Source organism: Balaenoptera physalus, assembly GCF_965194825.1.
Source record: "Balaenoptera physalus genome assembly, chromosome: 11".
NCBI classification, from domain to species: Eukaryota; Metazoa; Chordata; class Mammalia; order Artiodactyla; family Balaenopteridae; genus Balaenoptera; species Balaenoptera physalus.
The window spans coordinates 83,036,455-83,061,669 of record NC_138896.1 but is presented as its reverse complement, the minus strand read 5'-3'; the positions used below and the strand labels follow the sequence as shown (position 1 = coordinate 83,061,669).

Genomic DNA, 25,215 nt, shown 5'->3' with positions numbered 1-25,215 from the left:
TGAGAATCTGCCTGCCAATGCAGGGGACAGGGGTTCGAGCCCTGGTCTGGGAAGATCCCACATGCCGCGGAGCAACTGGGCCCATGAGCCACAACTGCTGAGCCTGTGCGTCTGGAGCCTGTGCTCCGCAACAAGAGAGGCCGCGATAGTGAGAGGCCCACGCACCGCGATGAAGAGTGGCCCCCGCTCGCCGCAACTAGAGAAAGCCCTCGCACAGAGACGAAGACACAACACAGCCAAAAATAATTAATTAATTAATTTAAAAAATAAAAAATAAATTAAAAAAAAAAAGGCATGGTGGTATTTTCACTGGGTTTGCCTCGAATCTACATTTATTTCTAGCTTTAATTTTAAGAAATTCCAATATGTGGGTTCCCAGTCGCACCTGTCTCGTGCCTCTGTCCACCCTGACACTGTGCATTTAGACCGGGCTCCTAAACCACCAGCTTGGCATGTAGTAAGGATAGCTCGGAGCATCCCAGAAGGCTGTGCCTCCTCCACCACTTCCCACGGTTAGTCCCAGCCTTCCTCGGGACTCTGGCATCGCCCACCCCCGCCCTGGTTCCACGAAAAAATACTTGATTCACCCCAACTGTGCCTCTGGAAGTTCCCTTGGGCTCTGGCTTCCTCTGTCTCCAGGACCTCAGAGTAGCTTTTCAAGTAGATCATGGCTCTTAAGTCAACCTCACACTGAATCAGTGAGAAAAGCGACACATTCCACCCACACTGAGCTCCCTTCCCCATGTGGCACATCCATTTATGGTCCTTTGTTTATGTTGTTACCTGTACCCAAGAAACTTCTCCATTCCATAGCAGTCTCTTACTTTTAGTTAATTTCACTCAGCAAATCGCCAGTGGATGGAAACACATAATTGTTCTTTTTTGGTGCCATTTCCTAAGCATGAAAACATTTCTTGGGGGCAGGAGGAAGGTGCAGAAGAGGGCTAAGTGTAATCACATCTCCTTTAACCTGACAGTCAAAAGGAATCAAAAAAAAAAAAGGTTTAAAAAGAGTCCACCTTGTACCTCTGGTTAGTTCACCGCCCCATTAGTCCAAGTAATAGCTTTATACCTACAGGACAGAGATTTTTTTTTTTTTCTCTTTCTTTTAAAAGAAAGAAACCTCACAAAACTAAAACTAAAATCATTGTAAAGGAAGCAAATGGCTCTTAATTTCTCCACCCAGAGCATGCACTGGAAGTCCTCACTTTAACTCATGTTCATTCAACAAGCAGCTGACTTAGAAAACCAAATAGAAAGTTTTTTCCCTCCTTACTATAATAGGACTATCATAAATATACATAAAACACCTCTTTAAGATTTTTTGTTTTAACTTCTGTAACAGTCACAATGCATTCATTGCTGCTTTTTAATTGTTTTCTATTTGTTGTACTTGGTAAAATACTTGATGGATGGATAAAAGGTATCATGAAAAAAACATAAATATCTATCTGAAATTATCTATATCTTGTATATTTGTTTACTTACATATTGTCTGTCTCAGCACCATCCCTCCTTCCTCCAATGTAACTCCAAAAAATGAAAACATTCTATGTCCCATTCACTCACACCTGGAAAGTGGCCAGCATTCGGCACTCAATAATTCTTTACTGAATAAAGGAATATTTATCCCACGCTCAAATCAGCATGACCAAAGCAAAAACTAGTTACACAATTCACATTCTGACATCATTTATAATAAAAACCAAATCGTCCTCATTACATACTTATTAACAGCTTATTAAATCACTTAGTTTAAGAGATGAAAGCCTAATTTTTTGTTGCCTTAAAACAATAAGATACATTTGCCCAAATCATAATTCAACATGTAAGACATTATTCACTTTTTAAATAATATGGGTTTACAACCCTCAACATTTTAAACTTTAAAAATTTAGTAAATGGAAGAATACAGATAAAACAGTTCATGGATATTTACAGAATTCACAAAGAACCGGTCTTAACAAAGTTAATTATATTTAAAAAGTCGAACATTTTATACAGGCAACCTAAATGACTAAAGCAAAATCTTATCAATTAAGGCACAATCATACAAAGTAATACGACTCAGCTGTTATAAGCGTCCTTGAGGCCTTAATACTACTGGGAAATGCATATACACAATATCAAAGGGGAAATGCAGGCACACATCTAAATATATACATGCATGTAAATTGTAAGCGTGTACATAGATATATGTGTGCTCTATTCCCTAAATTCTAAGACTCCATGAATTCTGAAATACACAGTCATTTTAATAGCAGCTTTTTTTGGAGGAAAAAGAAATAGCACCACATAAAATACACACCACTCTAAGATGCATTAGGACTACAAAACAAACCAAATGTGTGAGGAGGGTAATTTTGTAAGAAAACATAAGGATACCAGGGTAAGAGCTGAGAGAGTACCTGGTGGGAGAAAGGTACTGAAAAAAAAAAAAACCCACAAATTGGCAACAGCAGTTCTTTTTCCTTAATATAATTCATGGGTATTTTTATTTCTCTACATTTCCTTCTCTCCCCACTTCTCTATATTGAGCACGCATTGCCTCTATAACCTTAAACGTCATCAAAAATATTTTTAAAGCGTTTTTCCAAATGAGAAAAGTCATGTTGCTTCTATAAAGTTGTATTAGGCAAACTCCTATCTTTTCAGTTCAAGCCCCAACTCTGTCAAGCTCAGTTTACATTTCAGGCCGAATTTCCAGAAGCTGGTCCACCCTAGAAATTCCACTCTTCGGGCAGCTGGATAATATTTACCGTTTTACTTGAGTTTGTTTTTGCATTTATCTTCCATGCTGATCTGAGGCTTCCAGGAGCAGCTGGACATGTTTTTAAAGAAACTGAACAATATCACAGAACCTTCTCCTGTGTCCACTGCTTTCTGTGCATCTGAAATAACAGGCTGACTTTCATTCTACAGAGGCCAAATTCACATCTATCGAACAGTAAATATTTTTCAGGTGTAATCGACTCGAGCTATTTAATATAGTTAACACACCAAGTAAGCTTTTCCTGCCACTAATAAAAATGATAGTTACCTGTGAAACAAAAAGATCCTTACTTCTTTTTACAATGATGTTTTGTACCACAATTCAGCTCTTTAAAACCCATAAATGAAAGTTATTTATTATCCTTACACAAGAGATAGACCTTGTTGGTTTTAGATTTGCTTACAACATTAAAAATTCTCTGGTAGTAACCTATAAATCAGAAACCTGCATACTTCTCTCAGTCCTTATTGAATTCATAAAGCACTAGTGTTCCAGACATTTTAATTAATATGTGCTAACTTCACACTACTGTTCACTTTTTAAAGACCAGCCCATTAAGCATTAAGCATGAAAAGCTTACATTTTATATAGCTCCTTTTAAAATGCAATCTCTAGGAATTCTGGAAACAAAGACACTAATAACATGCTATCAATTTTATTTACAGAAACACAAGACAAGAACTAATTCCAAATGACAGTTTTAGCAGGAGAAAGCAAATGAAGAAGAAAAAGCTTAGGGAGAACGGTAAGAATACTCAATTTCTCACTTTTTTGACCAGTCACGTGATATAAAATATTATGATCCTACTGAAACAAAACTTAGCTATTTTTAAAAAGTTTTTCTAACTTGGTATTTGCTTCAAAAGGTTCAGTCCACACCGGCAAATTTAAGTACCTCACTTACTTAAGGGATCATCTTAAGGGATTTGCAGCCATAAACTCCTATGTAGACTTTTAAAGGAAAAGCCTGGTTTTAATCACCATGCAGGCCAGAATACCATATTGGAGGCACTCTATTCATTCATTTTAGGCCAGGCTTACAGAAGCAGTTAAACTGAGTCAAGAACATAGAAAACTCAATGGGTATGCTAAAGCTTACCGGGAGGTTTAATCTGGCAATGTTATTTTGTAATTAAATCTAAAAGGGATCTTTCAGAAGAAAAAAAAAGTATATATACCTGTGTAGTTTTGGTGGCCTTATTTACAGTCAGATCCAACCCCTAGAATTAATCATTTAACACAAAGAACAACTTTTCGATGGATCTAAGGCAGGCTACCCAACAGTGCAACTTTCACACATTAACTGCTCTTCACCTATTAAATTGACGACAATGACTGTGACACATTTACCAAAGGATTTCTGGTAGATTTCTGACTTCTTGGTCCAGTTCCCTCCCATTCACAGTATCTGGAATTTCAGGCCAGTCATTTAACCTCCCCTGGTGTTATGGACTGAACTGTGCCCCCTCCAAATTCATTATGTTGAAGCCCTAACCCACAGTATGATGGTATTTGGAGACAGGGGCTTTAAAGAGGTAATTAAGGATGAGGTCATAAGGATGGAGCCTCCAATAGGACTGGTATCCCCATAAGGAGAGGCAGACACATAGAGGAAAGAACATATGAGGACACAGCGACGAGATGGCAGTCAGCAAGCCAAGGAGAAACCACCCCTTGATCTTGGACCTCCAGCTTCCAAAACTGTGAGAAAACAAAATATGTTGTTTAAGCCATCCAGTCTGTGGTATTTGGGTACGGCAGTCCAAGCAGACTCATGCACCTGGCTGCAGTTTCCTCACCTATTTTTGTTGATTCCTCAAAGTTGAAGCATCTCATAACTGAAAACTAAAAAAGGTGTCTTAGAAGACTAATAAAAGTGTAGTAAATAGTAGCTCCTATATTTAGTATCACTAACCTTAAATGAAGCTGGCAGGCGGGAGAGATGAACACCTAGTGGCTTGTTCTGGAATTGAGTCTACTACCGTCGTATCGCAACCCTAGACCCCAGAATATTACAAGCTCAAACTGCATTCCCTTCAGCCATTTATTTCCAAGTGTGCTACCCAGGCAAAAACAAGGTGGAAAGTGAGGGGTGCCTAGACCGGAGAGGTCAGTGGCTAGTGGATGAGACAGACAAGGTAACAGTCATAGACAAAGAACAGGGGTTTGGAAAGAAGAGAAGAGACTGGGCAGGTAAGGACTCCCCAGTGGTTCCCAGTCACAGGTCTAAGAACAATGCCTGAAAACACCCAAAGAGTTTGCCGTGGGGCCTGGGTATCTGTACTTTTAACAACGTTATCCTGATGGAAAGCCAGTTTGAGAACCATTGATGTAGACATCAAGCTGCCATCAAGGCCTGACCTTCAAGGACTTGGATGGTGGCAATGACACGATTTCCCTGAGTAAGAAAACTGACCCCGCCATAGAAAGTTAGACACAGGAAGGGCTGACCAGAAGCTGATGCAATAATCTCAGCTCTTGTCTTCCAAGAAAACCTGGAGATGGAATCACGGTAACATGGCCACCAAAGGCAAGACAGCCTCTCACCCAATGCAAGAGGCACCCAGAAACTACCAAATTTCTCAGGATAATTCTGAACACAAAGGCAAAGAATCTTTCAGTGGACCTGACATTCAAGATGCTGGACTTCTGTATTTCTGTACTGAGCTGAGTTAAAGATGAAAAGCACAGGCAAAGGGTATGTCAATATGAAAACAAAGCCCCAAATATGAATAAATAAGCCTACAAATTAAGCCTTCATTGGCTTGGAATTACAATCTGGCTGAAATAAAACTGCCCAAGTCCTGAGCCTTGGATTCCCCATATGTCCACTTTTTTAAACCCTCAGGATGAGAAACCAAACTCAGCATCGCACATCAGAACCACATTTCTAAATAAATTAAGCTCAAAAGTAAAGAAAGTTCTGTACTGTAAACTGCCCCCCTACCAGGGAGAATATTTTTAAGAGAGCAATAATCTTAAGGCCAAAAAGAAATCTTTATGAACAGACCTGACAATAAAAATATTCCAGGTGATACTAAGACCAATTTTTATCAAAGCTCATCCCAACAATTATAACAGCAGGAGATTTTTTTGTGAAGAAATGACCTGAGGCAGCATGTCAAAAGAAGATGCTGTAACAAATAATTTCCTTTCAAGGCAAATGTCTTTTTTGACAAATAAGCTAAAAGAAAGAATATAAGAATAAGCTATCTATAATGTTTACTTACTTTCTGAAGTTCTAAAACTGACCTTCACTTCATTAATCATATTTAGTTACTGCACAGTTACTAACTGAACCAGTAATGAAGATGAGGAATTAAGAAAACCCATAACCCTTGTGGATAACAATACCTAACATTTAGGCAGAGCTCTCTTTTTATAGATGCGCTGGCATGGAAAACACTTCAGCACTAAAAGGCAAGAGGTACATAGGAATGCAAGAGAAGGGGAGGGGATAAAGGACACACCTGAGAATGGGTACACGGATTCAGAACAACCTTGCAGGTTCTCTGCATTAGGTGTAGAATAGCCACTAACACTACGCGGAGCATAAAATCTAAATTTCTGAGATAAGCTAGATTAACCCAGTAAAAGCTGGTAAGAGCTCTTGTGATTTCTTCTGCAAGTTTTTAAGTAGATGTGCTATAGCAAAAGTAGGCGTGCCTAATTTTGATAGAAGTTGCAAATTGCCCTGCAAAAACTGTGGGTATTAAAGTATATGCCCTATAGAATATTTAGGGTCTTGTGTGGAATTCATTTAAAAACTTTCAGTCAGGAGACTTCACCTATACCTCAGTTCAACTCTACTCTATCCATCCTATAAAAAGAAACAGGAAAACAGAGAAAGTAAGAGTACCAACTCTCTAGTCCCACTGGAATTACTCTGAGTCTGTTTTCTTAGCTGTAAAGTGAAGATAGCACCTAACCTATAGGAACACTGGGAAAAATAGGTGAGATAATGTGAGATAAGGGTCTGATATCCTGAAGGCAGCATATCACAGTGCTAGTCCCAAACCTAGAACGCCTGGGTTCATATTCAGACCAGTCTCTTACCAGCTGTGCGACCCAAGATCAATCGCTTAATCTCTCTAAGCCTCAAGACTGTCACCAAAAAAGGAGATTTAACAGTACCTGCCTCAGGAGATTTATATGAGTTAGGACAGGCAGAGTGTTTTCAGCAGTGCCTGGCACATAAGAGCATTAAAAAAAAAAAAAAAAGATAGGCATTATTTTAGGCAGCAAATTCAATATTCCAAACCCTACTTCTAAATCCAATAATTTTTCAAAGTGGAGCTTCTATCACCATACCAAAACTAAAAGCACAGCTGTAGAGAGAATATGCCCGTTACAGCGAGATGGAAATGTGAATTCATTTGCATGGAATTGTGCATGCAAAGCATCTCCTCCTTCTTGTTAGGCTGAACAACATGATTACACTTATTTTGGTAGATTTAATTTCTTGATTGACTCTTTCTGGGATATTTTATAAGATACCAATGTATAAATCAATGTATAAATGAAATTCTTCATCTGGAAATATCTTTTAAAATATTACATTGTTTTTAAAAAAAATTCCACCTAGGACAGTTATAAACAATTAAAATGTGAGTTTATCCTCTTTTCTCTTTCAATAAATATTTTTTTAGTCTTCTCATCCTAAGCAATTAGAAAAATTTTACCACCATAAATATCCATCACATAGACGTATATGTGTGTCTATGTGTATAACTAGATGTATATATACACAGTTAGAAACAATAATTCCTATTAAAAATCTATCCTCCTTTTTTCAATGGGGAAAACGTCTCAAAACTATCATCTCCCATAAGAGAGAGAAGTAAAAAAACACCCCAAATTTGGTAGTGCTTTGTCTGTGTTTCAGTGGTCCCTGGCATTATCCCAACTCATCCATTCCTGAAATTCCCAAGTGGGAAACATTTATAAATGGAGCAATTGGATTAACAAAGTAAAAATATAACAGATGGATGCAACCCACGAAAGAAGAATGAATGGTCACTTAAGTCTGACTTAACTTTCACCTGGGTCAAGAATCAAGCAAGGGAAGTGATATGGAGTAAAAAAGCAGGTGTCACCTGAAAATAAAAAATGCAACACACACACAAAGGGAATTCCCTAGCAGTCCAGTGGTTAGGACTCGGTACTTTCACTTTCGGGGCCTGGGTTCAATCCCTAGTTAGGGAACTAAGATCCTGCAAGCTGCTCAGTGTGGCCACAAAAAAAAAAAAAAAAAAAAAAAAAAGCAACAAAAGGTCCATGCTGTTTGTAATATGCTTATAATAGGTAAAAATTCTCTCAATGATTTTATACAAGTTATATAATTTAAAATTGTTCATTTAACTGCTGGATTTTTAAAATCAGTTTATTCTTTCTCTTCACCATAAATGGGTATTGTCTTCTCTCATAAACTTTGTGAAACAAATGTTTTACACGCATTATTAATATATTTCAGTGGAAAAGTCTATAACATCAGCTAGGAGTATTCTGAGCTATGCCTGAATTTTACCCCTCCATAAAAATGATAGATACACATAAGGTGTTATGTCAGCTTTAAGTATACAGATCATTTAAAAAAATATACTTTGCAGCTAAATGTCCATCCCTCTCCTGAAAGGCTTCAAAAACTTGAGAACACCAGACTTAGCAAGGTAAGGCTTCAAAGGCTGAACCGGAATTTTTTTTACTTAAGTACTCTCATTAGGTCTTAAAAAAGAAAGGAAGCCACTAAGCAAAAACAAAGCACAAATTTCACTTTGGCTCCACAAATCATGATGTTCTCTTAGCTTCTGATGAGGAGAACCACACCAGTTTCAAACGATGTAGTCAAAGACGGAGAGCAAAGAGTCAACAAATCTGTCAAGGATCAGTAATACTGGAGAAGACTCTCATGTCTGCTTTCCATTTTTAAAAAATGTACACACACACATATATGTTTAACATATATGTTTTCTTTTCTGTTTTACAGTTGAAATATAATCACACTACTAAATTCAACATTATCAACCTAAAAGACAACAGCATCCTTCACTGAGAGAGTAAAGACAGCTCACAGCGTATAATTCCAAAGCCTAGCGTCTCAAAATTCACACAGTGAAGTTTCCAAAAATATGGCACTTCTGATTTGCTACACAGGTTTTCAGAACTGGCAGTGTTCCCAGGGTTATGCCAGATGACATCACAGTACTTCTTAGAGCCGGATTTTAAATACATTTTTAAGTGAAAAAATTTGACCAGGCCTGGATGTAAATCTAACTTTTAGGGACAACTACTGTTGCACAAGAAAGACACTGTCTTCACACTGCAGTGCTATGGTCATCCCATGCAAAGGTTTGTGTCTTCTTCTCTGAAAGATACACACCATCGGGAGATTACACGAACCTCATGGCATCACCAAACTAAAATGAAGGGAATGGTCTTCCTTAGCTGTACCCACAACCAGCAGTCATACACATCACAAGCAAGACCAGCTAATTAAAATTACTAAAGTGATTTTTCTGGACTGCAGCCCTCTCACTTGAAGGTTGATAAAAATTTTCAATGGAAAAAATTTTTAAAGGCAGCTGTGCCATAAAAAACAGAACGGCAAACCCTGCAAGGGTCATCCATCATGGAAATGTACATTTCTTGTGACACTCTTCCCAACAACACTGTCAAGTGACTTGATTCAAACTCTAGAGTCAAATCTGAGTCTGTGTTTATGAGAGAGACTGGGGATTGGGGGGAGGGGGGTCGGAGAGAGAGAGAAAGAGAGGTGCAGTAGGAGTATTTCCCTGGTGGTGTCCTTCAAGGCAGCGATTCGCTAAGTGAGGCGTGATGAATGGCCCCCAGCCCGCACCAGCGGCCACACAGGCTCGTTTGGCCCTGGTCATGGAGACAGAAAGGTCATTCATTACCCAGTGTGAACAAACAGAGTGAGTGTTTGTGATAAATAACAGTCATTATTGAACTACAGTGATCTCTGGGAATTCCTCAAACACTTCCTTGACATTAATGTACTTTTTGTGGAGGGCTCAGCGAGGCTCTCTTGATATTATTTAGCGCTTCGTGTTTTATGTGGGATAACACAGAGACATTTACTTCTCCTTTGTTGGGATGCATGTGTCTGAACAAACACCAAATATCTTCTTTCCTTATATTGCACACCATGTCTGGTCCTCCTCAATCAAATGCACACACGTGTGTGTGTACACACATACACACACGCACACACACTCCATGTGCTAAGGATGTATGTCTGTAACAATGCAAGCAGATACTAACAAAACATAATCCTGAAACTACTGGAGAAATGGTCCATTCTGAGCCTTGGCCTTTTCTGAGTTGAGGGTCAGTCACGTAGTTAAATATATTATACCCATGACCATTTAAAGAAAGAGAAATATAAAAGACGTTGGCGCAAATAAAGAGATCCCTCAGGGGACTAAAAACCGCAGCTCACCTCTTTCCACATAATCCTTGCCACTGTGCCTCCACACAAGCTGCTGTCACTGCAGGCAAGACTTGTCACTCTCTCCCCCAGAAGCCTTCACCAAGCCAATTCCCACTGGCTCAAGTCCAATACCATCCTATCTGAAGCCTTCCCAACACATCCCACCCCATCCATGTGCATGCAGTCACTCCCTCCTCTGGGTTCACACAGTAGCTCCTTGAGAGGCTAGATAAAGCACCTGTTGGGGGGAGGAGGGGCGTGGCAATTGTCTGTTACAGGTCCACGAATTCACTCACTCACTCACTACTTGGTGTGAATAACTTGCCAGGCACTGTGCGAATAAAGAGGTAAGAACAGACCTTGTCTACCTTGTTTCAGTCTAGTTTGAACTCTCCCCATAGAGTAGCGAGGACTTTCGACTTCTTCATTTGTATATTCCCAGATGCTACCGACTACACCTGGTACCTCACGGTTGTACAACACGTGTTGCAGCAGGAAAGGATGGACAGATGTATAGACAGATATTAAATATCTTCCTTACTGTGTCACCCAGGTTTGATTACTGCATTTGGGAAAGTGACTTACCCCTTGGAAAGCCTGGGCTTTTAAACCTTTAAAATATGAATGACAATTATTTTATTTCCTAGGAATGCTTGGAATATAAAACCCATGTAATGTGCCTTGATACCGGAGGAGAAAGGGCATGTGGAAGAGTAAAATCACATACTCACCACCAAACACAGTAGCAATGACTCAGTACTAACAGCAAAACAAAACTAATTATTGCACATGGAACATAAGCCAATTACGCATAATTGACTTGATCCAAGGATCATGAGTTGATTTAAGGAAATGACTAAAGGAAAAATATATTTTAATGGTAAGAACAGTACCCTAATACTTTCAAATAAATAAAGCAAGACTAAATATCTCTCCTCAAGTAGTACATATGAGATAATATACTATCTTATTATCTCTTAATAAAGACATTTTTAAGGTACTATATAATGAACACAGCATGTACTCTGTTCTTGAAATAATTCTACAAAGTAGATAGTATCTCCTTGGATTTCTAAACTAGCTCTACAAAGACAGGACTACCAGTGACTTATTATTTTAGAATAAAAAATCTTTGTATTTTATCTACTTGGTATTTATATCATTTTGATAATTGTGTAATTTAATACTGGGAAGGAGACAGATAAAGATAGATCCTTCTAGATAGATACATACATGAAAATATATTTTTATACAAATGTATATATATATATATATATATGCATACACACACATGTACCTACATGCATACATATACACACATGCACATATATATGTCAAGAAACTATCCCTACAGCCAGGGACATTTCCATGAACTGAAGGACAGATCAGGAAATGTCCCAGGGTGTCAAGAAGCCATAAGAAAAAGTCTCAGTGGTTAGATGGGACCTAGAAGATATCTGCCCCTGGACCCATGAGGCTGGCACCCAGATACTCTCCGTTTCCCTCTCTCCTGCTGTGTGATGTGGGCAGATGAAGAAGAGGGAGCCCACGGAGGAACAAAATACAGAAAGATCCCAGTGGGAACCAGGAATCGAAACTCTTCTCCCAAAGTGTATTAAATTACATTAAAGACTAAAACTGGAAGTCTGGTTTTGACCCCATATTTCTCAGGGTGAACTAGGTTATGCTGCAGAAACAAAGAGTTCTTCAAAAACAGAAACGTCAAACAAGGTGTTTTCTCGCTCCTGCTGCAAGTGTCCCGCCTAGGAGACCAGGCTCAACGTCTTCCTCACTCAGGTACTGAGGCCGAGGGAGGCTCCGTCTTCACGCTTCCCCAATTGCAGAGGACAGGAAAGGGGCACACAACGAAGCACGCACTCACTATTAAACCTTCCATCTAAGAGCGCACGACTCACACCCTCCCATATTCCAGTTCCCTGTGCCAAGTCTCAGGGCCATACCCACCTTAGAAGAGGGCAGTGAAGTGTAATGCTACCATCTGCCCAGCAGTGTAGAGCTAAAAATATTTCTTGAAGCACAGTAATTACTACTTCAGTCACCAAATAATGTCAGGACAGGTTAGGTTTTTCAACCATATGACCAATTTTTTTAAATTTCCATTTTCAGAAAATTTCATATTTAGGCATTATGTCTTACGGACTTTAGACCTAGGGTACTTACAGAATAGGTTATACAGGGTGGTGGAATAAATAAGTGATAGGACAAGAAGTATTTTTTTTTATTCTTTTGGTTTTTTTTTTGTTTTTGTTTTTGTTTTTTTGGGGGGGGACAAGAAGTATTTTTATCACCATAAAAAAAAATCATACTTAATTTCAGGCTGGCACTAACATAAACATTAAACATCCAGCCATTCTTAAATTTTTAATGAATTAGCAGCCACCAAAAGTGGGAAGGGGAAAAACAGTAAAGACATCAGATTTTTAAGTTCTGGAAGATGTGGAAAAATAGACTGGGTGACCCCAAGACTACTGTCAAAAACTTCTGCGGGGGTGGGAGGGTTGGGTGAAAGGACAAATGCATTTCCCGGTGATCCCCAGTGACCTGCATTAATCATCAATAACCTCCGTGTCATGATCATGTCAGATCCACTTAGCATCACTGCAGGTTAATCTCCTGCTGCCTCCATGATTTGAATGTATTTGCATTGATGTTCACCATATGCAACACACCATGGGGGAGAGGGGTCCCTTTGACAGAAAAGGGACGAATGTTTTTAGCAGATACAAACTGAATCTCCAGGAGAGAAACAAATGAAGAAGGTTCTCCAGGCCATGCCATCCAAAAACTACATTCATCAATAATTTTTAAAATTTTTAAAAACTTTCAGAAACCTATTTATCCTCTCAAAACTATACAGATACTTGTTAATGATAATGGTGGCCAAGAAATTCTAAGCACTCTCTATGTGCCATGCATACTAAGCAATTTACCCGGATTATTTCTGTGAACCTTACAAAACTGTAACTTTTTTCTTCATTTTATTAACAAGATCATAGAATTAGCAATAGAAGAACTGAGATCAAATCTTGGTGTTACTCCAATTTTGTGAAATTTAGCTACCATACAATATTGTCTCCTAAGTAAGAAAAAATTGTAACTCTAATACATAATGTAAAATCACCCAACAATTACAAATGGAAAATTTAAATGTCCATGTTTCCCTGTATGTTCTAGTCTTTACTATTTCTCTGGATCATGACCAGAAGAAAACTCATCTCTTAGATGACCACAAGGACCTATTTTCATTTTTCTGTAGTTGTCCCGTTTATTCTGTGTTCCATAGGACCAGCCTTCTACTTGAAGCATTTAACTTTGTGGCCTATGAAATAAAATCTGGGAGAACGGTAACCCCATTGGGTTTCTCTTATTTGGTGATTTCTAAAACTGCTGAGACACTTGTACGTGTAAATACCTGAGAGTCTCTCCAGACCATGCAAACATTGGTGGTGAGCTTCCTGGTACATCTTCAGGGTTCTGACTCTTCTCACAAATCATCCTCAGAGCAGACAGGGAGCCAGGGTTAAAGGACAACCATCCCTTATCACTACTCTGGACGTTCTCCATTCGTTTACCATTCTGTCACTGTCTGCCTCTCAGGACAGGTCTCTGGGTCATACCTGATGAAATCAATCGAATGTCCAAGAGCACATTTCCTCCACTGTTCTGGGCTCTGTCTTAAGTGGGTCATGAAACTGAAAGAAACCAGTTGGACCTTATATGGCTTATGAGCATGAGAAGCATCTAGTTTAGGGGTTTTAGTTTATCTCCTGCAAAACTGACTGTGGAGAAATCTCAATTTTACTTAAGCATCTCATTGACACTGAAAATTCTCACAGTGGAATGAACTTACAGCTGGGTTTCCCCTACTGCATGGGGAGCCATCTTCAGTATAAATTTTGGTTTGCTTTGACTTAACTCTCCTACCTGAGCAGCCTGGTGGTAGAAGGCTCTATGGGGTTTGTGGTGAAAGCTGCTTACTATCTTATGAAGTACAATCTTATCAGCCAAGGAAGCAAACAAATGAAAATTCAGCCTGGCTTCCCAGATAGAATGAACATGTTCATTTATAAATATGACAAGTATTTTCTACAAAAAAAAGTCCAGAAATATTTTTAAATTACTCACCAGGAATACTTGAGTCTGGTTTATAAAGCTATTCATGGTCCTCTCACCCAAATCTCACAAGTGTCAACTAATTTTTTAGACTCATTAAGAAACTGATATATTATACCTCTATCAAATCACCACAATATACACTTGGTATCTTACAATTTTATTTGTCAATTATACCCCAACAAAGCTTAAATTAAAAACATAAAATTAAATTAAAAATATCTTTTAAACCCACTGATACATATCATCAGTAAATTGGCTGGACAGACAAATCCAAGAATTGAAGATACTTCTCTGTTGTCCTACTTTATTTCTACTTGCATTGTGAATCCAGGTAAATTTTATCTTCATGATGAACAGGTTTGGGGTTTTCTTGGGGGGAGGGGTTGTTTTATTTTGTCTTGTATCTTTATATCTAGTCTACAAAATAAAAATAATATAAATAACCACAATACCTTTTAAGTTTTCCATCACTTTTGCTAAGTCCAAATTTACTCCATTTTAACTGCACATATCTCTTACACCAAAAATGCATAGCACGTTAAGCTCTAGTTACGCCTTTGCATTGAGTAATATGATTTCATTAATTAATAACCCTCGTACAACTAGTCATTAACTCCAATGCCATCAATCTCCCAACGTAACTAAGCTTTCAGGAGCAAAGTGCACAAAATGGGATGGGGTGGAGGGTGGAAAATATTCAACCCGGGGTAATCAAATGCCTCAAGCACTCCTGACTAGGAAATGTAACACAGAGAATATCACAGAGACGCTAACCCTCTACAGCCACAGATACTTCCTTGGTCTTCTCTTTCCCCTGAAGAGAAACACACTCGGCCATGTAAAGGCTCTGTCTAAAACCAACACCGCTTTTCCCATGTCTCCTTTTTGGGGGGAAGGTCTGAGGACACAGTTACAGAGGAAATTCTCCTCCTGCGTACGGCTGGAAGAGTAAAGATTGCTGCACCAAACATCACCATCTACTTTAGCACCAAAAATACCCTATTACTGGCCATACGAAAAACAAGTTCACATTGGAAAATTTCTCGTTGATTAAATTGGAGAGAAAATCTCTAGGCTACTAGCATTTTTGCAAATATAACTTTCTCAAGGATATAGCTCCTTTCCTTCAAGTGCCTGATTTATTTTTCTTATCTATTTGGTATTTCCAAATACCAAAGGAAGGAAGGATCCCTGTGAGAACAGAAAGCATTTTTTCTCTTTCCTTTTCTACAGACGGTCGCTTTGAACACTCAGTACCAGAGCTGGCTGTGAGTGCTCCCATTGGTGAGTTATTACAAATAAAGTTCAGGGACAACATGAACGTGTTACTCCTCATTAACGGAAAAGTTAAGTCTCAAGTCAGGGACAAGAAAGTAATTTCCTAAACGTCAAGCCAACCTTCCCAACAGGCCAGATTATTTTCAGATTGCCTTTTATCTTTTGCAATTATCATGTGAAAGCCAACTGTTACTTACTTCAGACTTGGGAATGTGAATGGAAAGTGAAGAGATGAACAGCAAAAAAAAAACAGGCAAGGAAGTCCATGAAACAGTACTGAAAAGACAAGAATGTGGCCTTAGAGAAGCTATTCCAAAAACAAACGCGCTAAGCAAAGTCGAAATAATGCTTCCCAGTCTGAAAACAGACATGCTTTTCTTGGCTCTGCCATGGATTGAAACATAAGTGCTTAGGGAAGTTGCTTTAACCTGTCTGGGGTACCTAATCCCTGGGAGAAGAAGGAATAAGACATACTATATATTACTATGACGTGTAAGAGGAAGTTAAATTACTGGGTCATGGTGCCAACCTGACTGGCTAAGCCTGCCCATTACATGTTACATAAGCTCCTAGTGCCTCAGTTTACTTACCTGTAAGATGGAGAAAATAATGGTAGCTATCTGATAAAGGCGCCATGAAAGGCAGGTCTGAGCATCCTTCCTAGGACGGTGTTCGCTATCATTATGGTCATTAGGACGGTCATCACTTAATGTATTCTTCCTTATTCACGTGACTCACAACTCGCTACTCCCCACTGTCCCTCCCTCTTCTTATGCCTCTTGCTAGTACCCTTTGAGTCAGCCTAACTCTCTCCCTTTAGCTTTTAGCTCATCACAAGTCACTTATCATTTAACCTACAGTTTTCTGGCATTCCAAATGAAAGAAATACCACCTACCACAGAGTTTTACATAATGTCAAAAAAGTAAAACTGCTCAGGTTTTCTGTCAACCTGAGAAGAGCATGCAATTTACAACTAATGGAGAACAAATGAAAACAAGTATGATTTTGTTATTACTGTTATTATTATTAAACAAATTAAGACTCTTAAGGCTAAGGAGCAGCTCTCAACAGCTACAGTAAACCTACACTGAGATGAATACTATAAAATGTAGACGAAGTCCGTAAAAATACATGGCATTTAAAAACTCTGTCTAAGGAATACACAGAAAGACAAATATCGTATGTTATCACTTACATATGGAATCTAAAAAATAAAATAAATGAATGAATATAACAAAAAAGCACAGATATAGAGAACAAACAGAGGGAACAAACAGAAAGGAAGGGGGAAGGGATGAAACAGGGTACGGGATTAAGAGATACAAACTATTACATATAAAATAAATAAGCTACAAGGATATATTGTACAACACAGGGAATATAGCCAATATTTCATAATAAATTTAAATGGAGTATAATCTATAAAAATATTGAATCACTATGCTACACATCTGAATCTAATATTGTAAATCAACTATACTTTAATAAAAAATTAAGCATAAAAAATAAATTTAAAGAATTCTAAGGAAAGCAATATTTGAAATGCTTGGTGTACAAAAAGGAATAAGCCCATAAATGTCCAAAGTGAATTTTAAAAAAAGAGTGTCTTATAAAGGTGTAAGAGGTAACAAGTAATCAAGTTCTCCAAGAGGTGCAGGAACCCTAGGAAATCTCACTCACATACGATTTCCCGCTACCCTAACAGAGGAAGTGCAAAAAAGGGACCCCTGAAGATGAACAATGGAGCTGTTACCTGAGTTATCCCCAGTGACCACGAATCTCAATTTACTGAATAGCAAAACCTGCTTTTTCCTATCTGATGACCACAGTAACTCAACACCAATGAATTACTGTTTGATCACCTACAGCCAACAGGACAAAAGGAACACAGGAATGAGGGGAAAAAAAAAAAAAAGCTTTCCATTGTGATGGTTAGTTTTACATCAACTTGATTACCCAGATATTTGGTGAAACATTTTTTCTGGGTGTGGCCTTAAGGGTGTTTCTAGATGACATTAGCATTTAAATCCATAGACTAAGTAAAGCAGATAGCTCTCCCCACCATGGGTGAGTATCACCCAATCTATTGAGGGCCTGACAGAACAAAAAGGCAGGGGAATAAAAAAGTCAAGCTTTTCCTGACTGTTGAGCTGGGACTTTGGTCTTCTGAGGCCTTTGGACTCAGATGGAACATATACCAGCGGCTCTCCTGGGTCTCATGGGACTTTTTAGCCTCCATAATCACGTGAGCCAATTCCATATCACAAATCTCTTTATTTTCACTTGTTTGGTTTTCCTTTGATTTAAATACATCCTACCAGTTCTGTTTACTCCAATACATCTACTAAAGTCCCAAGCGAGTCATTCCGTATCTCATAATCTCTAATTGGTCCCTCAAACCTTTTTTTCCTTAATTTACTCTTTTTCATTATTAGTAACAAAAACCAAAAGATCATAAAATACTTAAAAATATGAATGACTAATTCCAAAAGACTCTAATGTTCATTTTCCCAATTACAAAACAATTTTTTTTCTATTTTACAATTTGTTGGCTTGATCCAGGATCCAAAAAAGGTCCATACATAAATTGATGCCCTCCTAAATCTCTTTTAATCTATAGGTTCCCCTTTCATCTCCTTTACCCACTTTGTTTTAAAACTTAGTCTTTTGTATTGTAAAGTTTCCCATGGTCTGGATTTTGCCATTTTGCTGATTACATCCCCATGGTGTCATTTAACATGTTACCACTATTTATTTTCTGTAAATGATAGATAGATCTAGAGGCTTGATCAGACTAAAGTTCCATACCTTTACGGCAAGACTACTCCACTGGTAGTGTTGTATTTATCTATCAAGAAGTACATCATGTTTATGTGTTTCCCTATTTATAATGCTGGAGGCCCTCAATGATCTCTGCCTACATCTGAGAATTTATTCGGAATGGCAAAAGTAAATCATCACTGGCGCAACCCTCCCTGAATCCACTGGAAACTATAATTCTAATGATCTCAAAGACAAAACCGTGGTTTATTAGCTGAAATGCTTCTATATAGAGAAAGATCCTTCATCAACCATTTAGTTACCTGCCTATACTTATTTCATCAATGTTTCTTCAAGCTTTAAGGTTGTCTGAAGCTTATACTTTACCAAACTCTTCGGGAAGAGCTCGTGGGAGTAATATTCCCTTATTTCTGTCACATTCACAATAATTTGTATGCTGGTTTATATTTAAAGATCAGTTTGGCTGGTGATAAATTTCATGGCTCACATTTCTTTCCATGATTATGTTAAATATGATACTCCATTGTGTATTTGGCATAAAGCACTGCTGTCAAAAAAAGTCTCATGAGAATCTAATTTTCTTCCTTATAGTGATGAAGTCTCTTTGCCTAGATACTCAAAGGTATGTTTTCCTTTCATTAAAGACCATAATGTTACTATACTATGTCTCAGTGATGATTTGAGATGATTTTTATGAGGAACAAAGTGGCCCTTCCAATATATAGATTCAAGGACTCCTAGTTCAATAAAGTTTTCTTATGGTTTTTTAATTTTTTTTTTTTTTCGGGCTTCAGTAGTTGTGGCTCGCAGGCTCTAGATCGCAAGCTTAGTAGTTGTGCCGCATGGGCTTAGTTGCTCTGTGGCATGTGGGATCTTCCCGGACCAGGGCTCGAACCCATGTTCCCTACATTGGCAGGTGGATTCTTAACCACTGCACCACCAAGGAAGTCCCTCTTATGACTTTTTATACTGTTTTTTTTTCTGTTTAATTTTAATCTCACCTTATAGGACTTCTGTTATACATATTTGGTTCTCCTTTATATAGTTTCCACACAACTTTTCCTCAAATCCTTTTCATTACTATATTTTTCTTCGATTGTTGAAATGTTCCATCTCCTCCTCCTCTACTTTTCTCAGAGTTTTTAACAATTGTGTTTACCTGCTCTTGCATTTTTTCTAGTTTACTCTTAATTTCTAAAATTATTGTTTTATTTGTACATGTTTCCTGAATTCTGCCATCTTTCTTTTCAAACCTTCATTTCTCAGTTTCCCTTTCACTGATATATAATGCCCTTTCACACCTCCATCATGTTCTTAATATTTTGTCCCATTTTAAAATATCAGGTATATAGTGTTCAACTCTTGTGAGTACTGTTCCTTATTTTCTTTTTAATTAAAATAACTTTGTATGGAGTTATTATCCTATTGCCCATTTTTTATGTAAAATAAGTATTCCCAAATATGGGGAGGGGGTGTAGTTGGGATTTTCTTGTTCAAAGGTCCTGATGTGCTGTCATGAAGTGAGTCAAAAACTTGTGACCTTCTGCTGTTGCAGATCTGCCTTTTCAATGCCCACACATTTACCTAAACCTTCTCTTTCCTTGACCCTCACTGCCCCATCTTGCTCAATCTGGGTTCCACTCCCAGCACTTCCTCCTGGATGCTGAGTCTTACCTTGGAAGGGACATTCAGTGTGTTCGTTTGTAAATTAATAGAGCCCAGACATTACCAGACCTTGTCTCAGTCTCCTTGCCCTCACCCTGGAACTAAATATCCTGTAGAACCACTCAGCTGTGAATACACAACCCATATGGGCTCATCACACTTTCCTTTGGGATCTGTAGTTGATTTGGGGGGAGCGGGGGTTCAGATCTCTCCTCACTTCCCTCTAAGGCCAATTCCACACAGGTCTTATAGCTGTCATTCGTTTCTCCCATCTACACATATTCTGAGACTAACGGGGATACCTTGAATCCTAGTTTTATTGCAAACATTGTTTGTGGGTTTGTAGTTTAGCTCTCCTAGCTGTTCTATTTTTTTTCATGGAGAAATTTGAGATTTAAAAACTGTCACCACTGGTGACACCTCCCAGAATTCACTGCAAACTCAATTTATAATGATTCTAAAGCCAATCAAACTTTTAATATTTCTTATAGCTATTAATAAGTACATTAAGATATTTCAACTCCACCCAAAATCAAAGACTCCCACCTCCTAACAAATGGGACCTAACCATATGAGCTCTTGCACAGCAAAGGAAACCATAAACAAAGTGAAAAGAAACCTACTGAATGGGAGAAAATATTTGCAAACGATGCAACCGACCGGGGGTTAATTTCCAAAATATACAAACAGGTCAACAACAAAAAAACAAACAATCCAATCGAAAAATGGGCAGAAGACCTAAACAGACATTTCTCCAAAGAAGACATACAGATGGCCAAGAGGCACATGAAAAGATGCTCAACACCACTAATTTTGAGAGAAATGCAAATCATAACTACAATGAGGGACCACTTCACATTGGTCAGAATGGCCATCATTAAGAAGTCTACAAATAACAACCGCTGGAGAGGATGTGGAGAAAAGAGAACCCTCTTACACTGTTGCTGGGAATGTGAACTGGTGCAGCCACTATGGAAAACAGTAAGGAGGTTCCTCAAAAAAACTAAAAACAGAGTTGCCATATGATCCAGCAATCCCACTCCTGGGCACATACCCAGACAAAACAATAACTCAAAAAGATCCATGCACCCCTAGGTTCACAGCAGCACTATTTACGATAGCCAAGACATGGAAACAACCTAAATGTCCATCGACAGATGAATGGATAAAGAAGATGTCATATGCACACACACACAGTGGAATATCACTCAGCCATAAAAAAGAATGAAATAATGCTGTTTGCAGCAAGATGGATGGACTTAGAGATTATCATATTAAGTGATGTAAGTCAGAAAGAGAAAGACAAATACCATATGATATCACTTATATGTGGAATCTAAAATACCATACAAATCAACGTATCTACGAAACAAAAACAGACTAACAGATATAGAGAACAGACTTGTGGTTGCCAAGGGCGGGGGTGGTAGGGGAGGGAAGGAATGGGAGTTTGGGATTAGCAGAGGCAAACTATTATATATAGGATGGATAAACAACAAGATCATACTGTATAGCACAGGAACTATATTCAATATTCTGTGACAAACCATAATGGGAAAAAACATGAAAAAGAATATGTATACACATATATATGTATAACTGAGTCATTGTGCTGTACAGAAGAAATTAACAAAACATTGTAAATCACCTATACTTCAATAAAATTAAAAAAAAAACAAAAGACTCCCACCTCCTAATGTTTTCTATGAAATTTTTTCACCAGCGTTTTTTGTTTTCATGAAATGATTTTAGAGATTTAATCTAAAAGATTTAGCAATAATTTTTTCTTAGATTATCGTTGGCTCTTTGTAAATATATCACGAAATACATACAAACACAAAAGAGAATCAATTCATGAGAGCCTTATGTACCTACCAACAAGCTTCATGGCATAAAATTTAAATTAATGTTATCAATAAATTATCTCCCTGCAAAAGCTGCATTTCCATACAGATTTACAAGTGTTCTAACCAGCACATCAAGACACCAGCCTTCAAACCTGCTTACTACCCTTTATTCCATTATCATTCTCAACAAAACTTTCATCATCTCTCACCAAAGCCGCATTTCCATACAGATTTACAAGTGTTCTAACCAGCACATCAAGACACCAGCCTTCAAACCTGCTTACTACCCTTTATTCCATTATCATTCTCAACAAAACTTTCATCATCTCTCACCAAAGCCGCTGCAAAAACAGCCATCTATATCCCTCTTCAATCCATTTTCAAATAATATATGAATAAATTGAATACATGTGGTCACAGGTATTTTTCTGGGGAGAAGATGTCCAAGGAGTACTTTGCCCCCCCAAACCTTAAACACCAGTAGAGCTGTAATTGTCTTGTACCTTTCATGGGGTACAGTTAACAGTCCACATTTTTTTGGTATTATGAACTCTGTTCAGGAATACCAAGACACAAAGTACCAACAAGTCAAAATTTCTACTCTGAATTAAGTAAAGTTACCTTGCTATTTGTACTCCACCTCCCTGGGCCTCAATTTCCTCACCTGATAAATGCAGAAATGTGACTAGATAATCTTAAAGTCATCTTAACAGATTTCATAACAAACTTAAAAGAGTTATTTGACGGAAGGCAAGGAACAACACCCAGCAAACTAAAGGCATCAGTCCTGCTACTGAAAGATCTTTATTTGCAGTAATATTTTCAGGGGTTAAGGATGGCCAGTAACCAGTGAGTTTATGAAATAAAATAGCTTACAACTAAATAAAAATGAAAATAATTAGATGTACATTCTAGAATTTCTAAGTCCTGTTTCAAGGGCAAATTAAGAACATGATCTGCTTTGTTCAAGGCTGTATCCGCAGCGCCTATAACACTGCCCAGCATGTAACAGGAGCTTTATAAATATTTGTTGGATGGATGAATCGGCCTCCCTTAACCTAATAACAACCACTGTATCTTTCATCTTGTTTGGTAATGACCAAGGCCACAGAGCAATATGGTTCTCAACAAGCACTGGCAATACAGAATGGATAAACTACTTTTGCTCGGTAAAACAATGAAGCTCCATCCTCTGAATCCCTACAATCTTAACAATATATAAGCTCGTATTCTCCTATTAGCTCAAATCAGAGATGACACTGGGAAATGGTTATCCCCACCGTAATGTAATCCAGCTCCAGGCTGCACTGGAAAGAGGATTACATCCAGTACAAAAGAAACAATGGGATATCTTTTAATAATAAACAAAACTAAATCTGAGAAAGCAGAAGCTGTTAACAACCAAACTAGCAGGCAGGTCACAGAACCGGAGTCTGAAGCAGCCTTGCAAGAGGAGAAATTGTACTAGATTTGGAGCTAGGTAAATGTGAGTTTAAATCCTGTCTTCACTATTGGCCTAAGCCTCAGCATCTTTATAAAACTGGGATGAAAATTGTAGCTCCCTGATTGAGTTGCTGCCTAGGGTAATGAGATCTGGCAGGCAAAGCACTTGCCAACATACTTGGCACAAAGCAGTCATGCAATGAAATTTATTTTCCAGAGCCCCTCCCAGTCTTCCTAGATAAATAAAAGGTGGCAGGGGGAGAACGAAAGAAAAAAACACAGAGGTAGAAAAGAAGAGAGATACCCTATAAGGGTACACAAGTTTTTACATATGTACATCTTTCTCCTTTTGCTTATACATAAAGACAACACACCCTAGGTAGCTAATCCGAACTTAACAGAATTTTTTTAAATAAATTTATGTATGTATGTATGTATTTATTTATGGCTGTGTTGGGTCTTCGTTGCTGCGCACAGGCTTTCTCTAGTTGCAGCAAGCGGGGGCTACTCTTCGTTGCAGTGTGTGGGCTTCTCATTGCAGTGGCTTCTCTTGTTGCGGAGCACAGGCTCTAGGTGCGCGGGCTTCAGTAGCTGTAGCACACAGGCTTCAGTAGTTGTGGCTCGTGGGCACTAGAGCGCAGGCTCAGTAGTCGTGGTGCACGGGCTTAGCTACTCCAGGGCATGTGGGATCTGCCCGGACCAGGGATCAAACCCACGTCCCCTGCATTGGCGGGCGGATTCTTAACCACTGCGCCACCAGGGAAGTCCCCTAACAATAGAATTTTAAGCAGCCTTCCATATAACTCACAGTTCCCTAAGGTCTGAGAAGACTTTAAGAACAAATCTTAAATGCTCAACAAACAAAAAGTAGAAAATATATGGGGCTACTGAAGAGAGGCTGAACCACAGCATTTCAGATTTGCTTTCTGTTAAAAACAAGCAAAGCCTGTCCATGAATCTGTTCTTTTATACAAGAGTTGGAATAATTTAATGGCTACTGAATACAACCTCCTATGCAAGATGGTTCAAGAGCACATCCCAGGGCTACCACCACCTGGGCTAGTTAACAATGGGCACAGATAAGGAGCCCAGGCTACAGCCAGAAGGCCCAAGTGCAAATCCTCCTCCACCACTTACTAATTGTGACTTTGGACAGGTGCCTTAAGTTTTCTCCACTTCAATTTCCTTGTCTGTAAAAACAGTATCTCAGAAGATTTCTGTAAGGATTAATGTAATAGCTGAAAGGCACTTAGAAGAAAGCTTGGCACACATTAAAACACTACATAAATGTATGGGACATAAAGAAACACTTTGCTTCTTTTATCATGTGAGAATATTAACAGCCCCTTCATCATAAGATTGTTGGGGTAAATTAAACAAGGTATTCCATGTAAAGAGTATAGCACTGGGCCAGGAATACAGTATGAATTCAATAAACTACTACTATCATATTTTAATATATCCAGAACTCTTCAAAACTATGATGGCTGGGGACTTCCCTGGTGGCTCAGTGGTTGAGAATCCGCCTGCCAATGCAGGGGACACGGGTTCGAGCCCTGGTCCGGGAAGATCCCAAGTGCCATGGAGCAACTAAGCCCGTGCGCCACAACTACTGAGCCTGCCCTCTAGAGCCCACGAGCCGCAACTACTGAAGCCACGCACCTAGAACCTTCGCTCTGCAACAAGAGAAGCCACCGCAATGAGAAGCCCGCGCACTGCAACGAAGAGTAGCCCCCGCTCGCCGCAACTGGAGAAAGCTCGCGCACAGCAACGAAGACCCAACGCAGACAAAAATAAGATAGATAGATAGATAGATAGATAGACAGACAGACAGACAGAC

The 25,215-nt window shown here is 38.6% G+C and overlaps 1 protein-coding gene and 1 long non-coding RNA gene across 7 annotated transcripts in view; one reads left to right on the top strand and one right to left on the bottom strand.

Annotated features, from left to right (window-relative positions):
• The window catches only part of LOC309637582, a 56,297-nt gene extending 31,083 nt beyond the window's left edge, over window positions 1-25,214 (top strand). The window contains exon 2 of the long non-coding RNA XR_014250679.1: window positions 293-25,214. This is a non-coding gene — a long non-coding RNA (uncharacterized lncRNA). The remainder of the gene's footprint in view (window positions 1-292) is intronic.
• PTPRG (protein tyrosine phosphatase receptor type G) overlaps window positions 1-25,215 on the bottom strand; it is a 725,147-nt gene that overhangs the window by 460,374 nt on the left and 239,558 nt on the right. The gene's annotated exons all lie outside the window — the stretch shown is intronic.